The sequence below is a fragment of the Pollachius pollachius genome (genome assembly GCF_949987615.1).
Source record: "Pollachius pollachius genome assembly, chromosome: 3".
Taxonomy (NCBI): Eukaryota; Metazoa; Chordata; class Actinopteri; order Gadiformes; family Gadidae; genus Pollachius; species Pollachius pollachius.
The window spans coordinates 48,026,456-48,035,440 of record NC_136936.1 but is presented as its reverse complement, the minus strand read 5'-3'; positions in this window follow the sequence as shown (position 1 = coordinate 48,035,440).

The following is an 8,985-nucleotide window of genomic DNA, read 5'->3' as shown; positions in this document are numbered from 1 at the left end:
CAGCGACGGATAGCAGTCATTCGTCACTATTTGAAACGGCAGCAATCACCAGACCCCAATTTGTAAACCTATTCTCCAGCATGAACACAGAAAAGCGAACTTTTTCAATTGAAATTGCTGCTGCAGTATATTCCACTGCCTAAAGGGATGTAGCGAGGGACACTGTGCAGACTAGCCGATGGTATTATCCATCTTACTTATCATCCTGCCTGCCTACCTTGAGCCTTGGGGGGCTATGCTCCAGTAAATACAGTTATTAGTTCAATACCGCCATCTAGCGTCTACATAAAGAACTGCGCATCATATTTGCTTCAAAACGACGAATGATGACGACATCATCTCAATGCGCGCGACGCAGCAAATAGGAGCCAGTAATGAGAGCGTGTCCAATTAGAGAACCAACACCGCGGGGTAAATTCATGTTTAATTGTTACAAATTGACTCTCTAACAATGCACATCTAGGACGCTTGGCAAACATGAGTTGATGCAATATTGCAATGTTGTCACCGTGTAGCCTAGGCCCTCGATTAAAGAAGTGTACGCAGGTGTTTACAATTGCAATTGCTAAACTTTGTGAACACAGCCTTCTAACAAACCGCTCCAACCAAACCCAGGGCAATCATCATTATTGACACCGACAACATGAAGGTGGTTACCTTATTTCTATTAAGGCGTGCCTACAAATGAAGCTATAAAGGAAACGCTTAACATCAGTACACTGTGAACCAGTAGGGGCTGGCATATCTAAATATATGACGTGTAGATATAGTATAATGTTAACTGGAAAAATAATACGTAGGCCTATATATTCAAAATGACTTGAATGATTGCATTTGAAGATTGCTGTAAAACCCGAACCATGAAAATTATGTTTTAAATCGAATCTATAAAAATGTTATCTTATCTATGATATTCTAATCTAATCATCTGAATGTATAAATAGTTCTAATTGATTTCCTCTTTCCTATTACCCTGGTCACACCTCCATGTTATAAGACGTTATTTTATGTTTTATTTTGATAGAATGAACCCATGTTTTTCAATCACGGTTAACATGTTGTGTTTTATTCAACACATGTTTTGAATGTAGCATTGTTTATTCATCACATGTTTAACATGTATTATTGTTTTAATAAACACATGTTTTTAACATGTATTCTTTTATTAAACACATGTTGAACAAGCTTTATTGTGTTTGGTTTTGCAGCGTCCTCCTTTGCACTGGAGCCATTGATGTCACATGACCTGCATCACATGACATCGGATCTGAGGTGTGTTTCATTTTCATACAGTCTGTCATGTTATGAATCACCCTGTTACCTGTAAATCCGTTTATATGTATTAGTGACAGGTGTGCTTTATATTATTTTATATGTAATGTAGTATGTATGTACATCCATGTATGCATGAACTATGTAGCTATACAGTAGGTATACAATTGGATTATTGTATACATGCCATTGCATACCCCTGGTGTGCAGGCTATTCCTTGCTTAAGATCTTTAAGGAGTTACTTCAGAATAAATCAAATAAGTTCCTTGGTTTCCAGACATGCTGAATGTTTCCACTTATGTAATGTTCCAGCTTGTGTACATAGCCACGGCCCACGGTCTAGTGAACTACTTATTTGTGTGTGCTGTTCATGTGCATACGGAGGCATTGATAGTTAATGCAGTGTTTAATGTTGTGAACACAATGTTTGGGGAGCAAGAGGGAGCGTATGACTGGTCAGACCTATCGGGGCACAGTCCAACCAAGTCTGAGAACAGTTGCCTCGTCGATAAGTATGAACGACAGGATCCTCATTTGCCGATACAATGTGGAAAGATTTGAAAATGATATTCCGTTTTTTTTGTGATGCTTGTGATATGATTTGTGTGCTTGTATTAATAATACAGTATATAATACATATGCAGACATTCAAGTGTGTTTAAAACTCAGAAAATTAAAAATGTAAATAACTTCAGTGAACGATTAAAACAAAGAAAAATACAAATCTTAAGTGTAAATTTGCTTCCGCTAATTAAAAATAAATATATAGAATTAGATTGTCCCCTATCCCTATCAATGACTGTATCTATCATTGCCGAGATGCGTTGTGATTGACCAAAAAAAACAACTCTATTTTAAGAGTAGTATGCTTAGGTAACCCGATCTTGTTGTTCTGTAATTTAGATAACATGATAATTTTAATAATTGTAACATTATCGTTTCGAATATAGAAGAAAAACATGTTCCTTAAATATAGTTCAAGCAAATATTGCTGATAATGACTAAAGAGAATGTATTGAATTTATTAATCCACTTCATCAGATAATCTGTCTTCTTCAGGAACTGATATTTTATTGTAACTGATGCAGAGTTTGTCACCCATGTTTGAGACAGATACGGTATCCTCCACTAGATGTCAGTATAACTCTTTATTTGCACGTCTGAACTAAACTACGCCACAGTACAACTAAATGTGAAAATGTTCTACTACAGTAGGTCTACATGAATGTATGAATACCAACGCTTGGCCTAAAGTACAGGACAAGTTTCAACTTTATGCCTATTTAAAATAAAATAACAATTAATTTGTTTTACCTATAATGGCATGTATCCCCACGTTATTATTTATATTATGTTACATTTCAACTCAAACAAAACGATATTTATGTCATAAAAACATTAGCTTTTTTTACACTCGGTCGAAAAGTTGATCAGGAATTATTTAGAACTATTATTTTACTTCACGACATAAGCCAAAAGAGGGCGACATTGCATTACAAAGCAATAAAAAAACAACACAGTTTGAAAACCCATCACAGATGTGTCTCTTAAAAACTATAAATTTTCAACATGGACGGACTTAATGTGCAAAAGGGATATTTAATTTGCTATTACACGTAGTCTGGCTGTCTCGTTTATTCTTCCTCTGCCTGGTATAATTGACCGAGATGCTTTGTATTAAGACTTATCCCACATCATAAACGCTGCACCACTGTAGATGAGGGCGAGTTGTAGCGTGTGGAAATAGTTAGACGTCGAATATGGCAATTGTATCAGGTGACCAACTCTGACCGTCAGCGGTGGTGGGCAAGGGAGCCGGGGCTTGGAACAAGGGGTAAGGGCGCAGTCTGGGGGCAGAGGCATCCCAGTCTGCCTGCTGGAGGTCTTCTCCTGGCTGCTGGAATCAGCCCCTAAGCCGCTCTCCCCACGCAGGGCTCCCTGCACCAGGGTTCACCTAAATCTGTCACACAGATTTGACACGGCGTCACTCGGAGTGCGCTCTGGAATGACATGTAATGTGGAATATTGTGCACATTTTCAGCCGTGGTTTCCCTTGGAGCGTTGACGGTTTTTCTTTTTTTTGTCGTCGTTGTTGTTGTAGTTTTTATTTAGTGTTTACCCTGTGACAACTGCAACAAAATAATTAACAGAAGCAGATACAAAATATGAATGAGGTTTAATACATTTATGCTGTTGGTTATACATCTTTTTTATTAAGGGACTTGCTTTTTTTAAATTTTCGCCGAAAACGAGAATTAATAATAAGTAAATCTTTTCTTGATAATTACATTCGGATATTTTTATTTTCTTGGATGTTTCTCCTATTAAGATGTGTAAATAATCTTTTTAACTATTCTTAAATTATAAGGAATATTGTAAGCATAAATATATTTTCCAATTGTCATGTTTTCCAGAAATACGGTTTTCGATGTGGATTACAATATTTTTTTTTTTACAAACGAGTGTTTAATCATTCTTTATATTGGCAGATACATATATAACAAAATATTTAAAAGCCTATTATACATTTTATATTATGTTTGATTATTATCAAAAACAATGATATTTTTTAACATGGTGCTAAAGGCACATTGCCATATATCCATATATATGTATATGTACATATACGTGTGCGCATGTGTGTGCGTGCATGCATGCGGGTATGTGTGCGTGTGTGTGCGTGCATGCGGGTGAGTGTGTGTGTGTGTGTGTGAGTGTTTAATCTGTCTTAATTACTTTGTTGTTGAACCGCTGCCTGGGCCCTCAGTCCAGGCGTATAGATCTACCATTAGTATACATTGGCTTTGTTATTATCCCACAACATCCGTCCCAGAAAGATTTAACCATCCGCGTCACAGCGGCGCCCCATTGACAGCTAAATTATTTCCGGGGACATTTTCTGTAACGACTGGCTAATATTTTTCCAATACACCAAAGGTCTCTCCATCTTTTTTGTGGGCGGGGCGGGAGGGTGGGGGGCATTGTCTTTTGCATCCTCTTCCTCCTTCCGAGAGAGAGTCGGACGCCTGCGACAGGAGCACGGCGACATCAGAAAGTTGTGGCGTGAGGCAGGCAAACAGGCAGAGAGAGAGAGAGGGAGGGGAAGGAGCGCGGTGAAACACTATAACCCACAGCACTCTGCTGCCAGCCAGAGCCTCCCATGGCGTGGGCTTTGGCACTTGGTCCTTCGTATTAAATGGAGTTGAGTGGTGCTGGCCAGGAAGTGTCCAGGATTGTCTCTCCCTGGTCGGCTTGGCTCTGAGTGCCCAATCGGAGGAGGGGACGTAAGGTTCACGCCGGGCTACTCCAGACCTAGAATGGAACCACACCGAATATGCTAAGGATGGATCACACAATTCATTAGTTTGCGTTTTGTTCTTGAATGGATCTCCTTATTGGGTGTGTTTGGTATTTCTATAATATATTGGATATTTAGTATTTTAAATGCACAGCATGCAATGATACATTGTATACTAGTGTATTTTAATGTTATTTAAATTACACAATTTATATTATTTGTCTTGATTTCGCCCTCTCTCCCCTCTTTCTGTGACACCCAGAATCTTCCCTTCAGGATCACCAAATGATATCTCCTCTCATCTTAGGTTTAAATATGTTCCCTCAACGGGTAGAGAAGGATCTACTTACCCTGAGAGAGAGAGAGAGAGAGAGAGTGAGAGAGAGAGAGCACCCCCGTTGGGATTCTCCAGCCAGCCTCCATAAGAAAACAGAGGTTAAAACTCTGCTAAAGTGGTTAGCAGCATCATGTAATAATTCCACTGTTCCACAGCTAATGAGTTTGATTAATACTTGACCTTTGGAAACTTTTCACTCTGCTTTAAGCCATTCCCCTTCTCCCTCCACCCCGCCCCTGTATTATTTTCCCACCCTAGATAATAAGGTGTTGGGCCGTGTACTGTAGCTACAGGGTTCTCCAACACTGCTGACATTAGGAGCCACCTCCATGTTTGGATTGGAGGCGATTGCGGGTGTATGTCGAGGAACAGTCGTTTTTATAAAAAAGTCTTGGAGGGCATACGTGCTGATAATTCTCCAGGTGTGGTAAAAGTAAAAAATGATTGTAAACCCTAAAACGGGTTGAAACCAAGCCTTGTGTCTGTCCCTTGCGTTCTCCTGGTCCGGCGGCTCACCCAGGAGGACAGGTTAAAAGCCGCTAAGGTCCGGGCCTATAAACACGATCTGCAGGTGACGCCTACCCCCCCCCAACACACACAGGTGTTTACGGGCCTCGTCCCGCCACATCAATCAGGATTTGCAAACTTTTCCAGTGACAGCGATGACAGGTTTCCTGGGATAATGCAGAGAAATGGGAGAGGAGGGGAGGAGGAGGGAGGAGGAGGAGGAGGAGGAGGAGATGGGAGGAGGAGATGGGAGAAGGAGAGGGTGGGGGAGATAATGAGGAGGAGGAGGGGAGAGAGGGGGGCCAGGGAGATAGGAGGCGAGGGGAGGAGGGGTAGGAGAGAAGAGAAGGGGGGAGAAGGGAGGCTGATCTTCGTAAGTCGAGGTATGATATAGGGGTGAGGGGGTGAGAGGGGGACCCTCTGGACCTGATTTCATTCTCTCCGTGCGTTGCTAAGGCCTTCCGCTCTCCTCACCGCCGGCACCTTAGCTGTCATCACTGGCACAAAATCATTCATCAGCGTTGTAGCGGGGCCTGCTCACGTCTCCTGTACCGCACGCTCTCTATATATATTTATAAACCTTTTGTCATTATTGATTGCGTGTGTAAGGCATGAGGAGATGCAAGCCATAGGGCGCTACGATCCCTGCCCTACGATGACCGTATAAAGGTGAAGGTGCATGAGGTGTACTGCTGTTTTTATTTTTGGACTCATTTATTTATCCCGGTTTTAATGGCTTTAATCCAAAGGAAGCGACCGTCAGTGTTTTCAGAGAATGTCCGCAGGCTAGACTGTGGACATTGGGCATCGAACCCAGAACCTTTCAGGTGGGATTCAAATGCCCGTTCTAACCACTCTCCGGACTATCCCGCATTCCCGCACCCTCAGGATTAAAGCGCTTTAAAGCCGCTCGTCCCAGTCTGCTTCATCTATTAATCTGTAAATCATTATTCCCGTGCGGTAGGGTGCGGGGAAAGTTGCTTTCGATCCGGAGAGGCGCTCAAACAGGAAGTTCTGAGCGGTGTGGACGGTCTGTGAGACCTGCTCTCTACAAGTAGTTAGGTTTTGAGCGGCAAACTGAAAGGCGGTGAATGTCAGTGTCCCTCTTTGTTGTTTAATTTATTTTCTTTTTCAAAGTGAGCGGGGAGGGGTTCTGGCTGTGACCGGCGGGCCTTGATGTGGCTATAGTTAGCCCCCCCCCATGCTGGGAGTCTGCAGGAGATACGCCGTACCTCTCCCTCTCTTTCTCTCCTCCACTCTGCCTTTACCTTGCTCGCTCGCTCACTGAAGCTGCAAACCTCTCTGCCTCTGTCTGTCTGTCTTTTCTGTCTGGCGCCCTAGCTGCCTGTCTCTGTTTGTCACCCTGGCTGTCTGTCTGTCTGTCTCTCTGTCAACCTGGCTGTTATCCCTGCTCTCGACTGTGTTGGTACAGCCATGTGATGATGGACTGAAGCTGAAGTAGTGAGTAACATTAGGTCAGTCACGGTGAAGTGTATCTAAGTGATTCTCCTGGCCGTTTGAAGCCTAAGAATGAATAATGAGTGAAAGTGGCTAAAATGCGATGCAGGGCTGGACTGGTGGGGGTGAGGGTTTGTGGGTGTCCTTACCGCAGAAGCACGCCGTAAAGGCGGGATTCTCTGTCTGCGATTCAGGGGCGGTTATGAAAGGATGAATGCTAATGATAGTTTAATCTGCCCCAAGGCTGGTTGTGTTTTGAATTGTATTAATAGGATTCAGATCCCCATAGATTACGTCAGGGTTATTAGGTTGACATGATGGATATTGATTTTAATACAGTCGTAAAAGGGCTGTCATACGAATAAATTCGATAAAATATAACATTGTAGCATTGCTGTTTCTCAAGATATTTTTGTTCAATTCATATTTGGTCTTAAAATCTCATATGGACTTCATTTTATCACACAACCTCCACACGAGTACGAATACATCTCGTATCACGGACAACCGGAACCGACCGCTAATCCTGCGACGCTGAAACAGCTCAGTGTGTCAAAGCAGGAAACCCTAATGAAGCTAAATACTTCTTTCAGCGACTAACTAATGGTGTTATCGGGCAGTTGACGGACATCGCCTCTGATAGGCCGACGGCAAACGGAGCGTGTCGGCGAATCCGCCGCCCCGGAATCCATCCGGGTGGGCGAGAGCGCTTTTAACCGCGGCTGTCTTAAATATCGGCACATACAGTAATTTCCCCACGTCCCCTATTGATTAGCGGCCGGGCTCCTGGGCTGGTGCTGTAAAGAGGGTAAATAATGACAGATTTGGATGGAGGTCCCCCCCCCAGCAGAGATGACCCGGCTGGGCCGAGCTGTTTGTTCAGCTGCTGCATAACTGATGAAGGCTGCAGGGAACGCAGGAGCCGGGATCGGGTCGTTACGGCTCCATGCTCCCTTCCCTTACACATAGATCAGAGGGCCGGGGGTGTGTGTGGTGGAGGGGGTGGTGGAGGAGGTGGTAATCGGTGCATGGGTACCTGGGTACTATTATATAGGTTACCTGGTACTAGTTGGTATTTATATATATATATTGGAACCACTTGGAATAATTCCCATTACTCTCAGACAAAATGACTGTTCTCCATTCAGACTGGAACAATGAACACAATTGTTATCGATTGACCGCCTCTATATGCTTGCCTCTAGATACTTGCCTCTATAAGCTTGTCTCTATAGGCCTGCCTCTATATGCTTGCCTCTAGATACTTGCCTCTATAAGCTTGTCTCTATAGGCCTGCCTCTATATGCTTGCCTCTAGATACTTGCCTCTATAAGCTTGTCTCTATAGGCTGCCTCTATATGCTTGCCTCTAGATACTTGCCTCTATAAGCTTGTCTCTATAGGCCTGCCTCTATATGCTTGCCTCTAGATACTTGCCTCTATAAGCTTGTCTCTATAGGCCTGCCTCTATTTGCTTGCCTCTAGTCTGCAGCTGTTGCTGTACACAGACAGGCTCCATAGAAACAACCCCTGGTGGTCAAGAAGACCACTAGGATCAGAGAGACCCAAAACACATGCAAAAATAATAAACACCCTCTTTATATTTGCCTCTTTACGTACGCTAGCTATGGTGTATCAGTATTGTGTTTGTGATCACATTCCTCTGATCATCTTAACAAGGCGTGTGCGTATTGCATCGGTGGACTGTATGTGTTTGTGTTTGTGTTTGAAACCATAAAATCAGACATCAAGTGTCCCACCTTGACAGTATATTTAGTATTACCGTTCCCCCCCCCCCCCCCATCCCCCCCCCCCCCTCTTCAACATGTCCCACATTTCCCGGGTTTTATCACTTACTCCTATCGAGCTCCTAGCACGCGCCGCTGAGCCCAGGCAGCGAGGGCTAGCGTGCGCCTCGCCGGCCTGGCTTTGTACTGGATGAAGAAGTCGTAATCCTCAAACACACTTAAATTCCTCCAGAAAGACTCTTGATCCTGAATCCACTCATTTTCTTCAAACAACCCAAAAGAGAAGGGATATTTGGGGAAGGGCTGAAGCCCTTGATTGAAATCTTCTCAGAGTGGACACACACACACACACACACACACACACA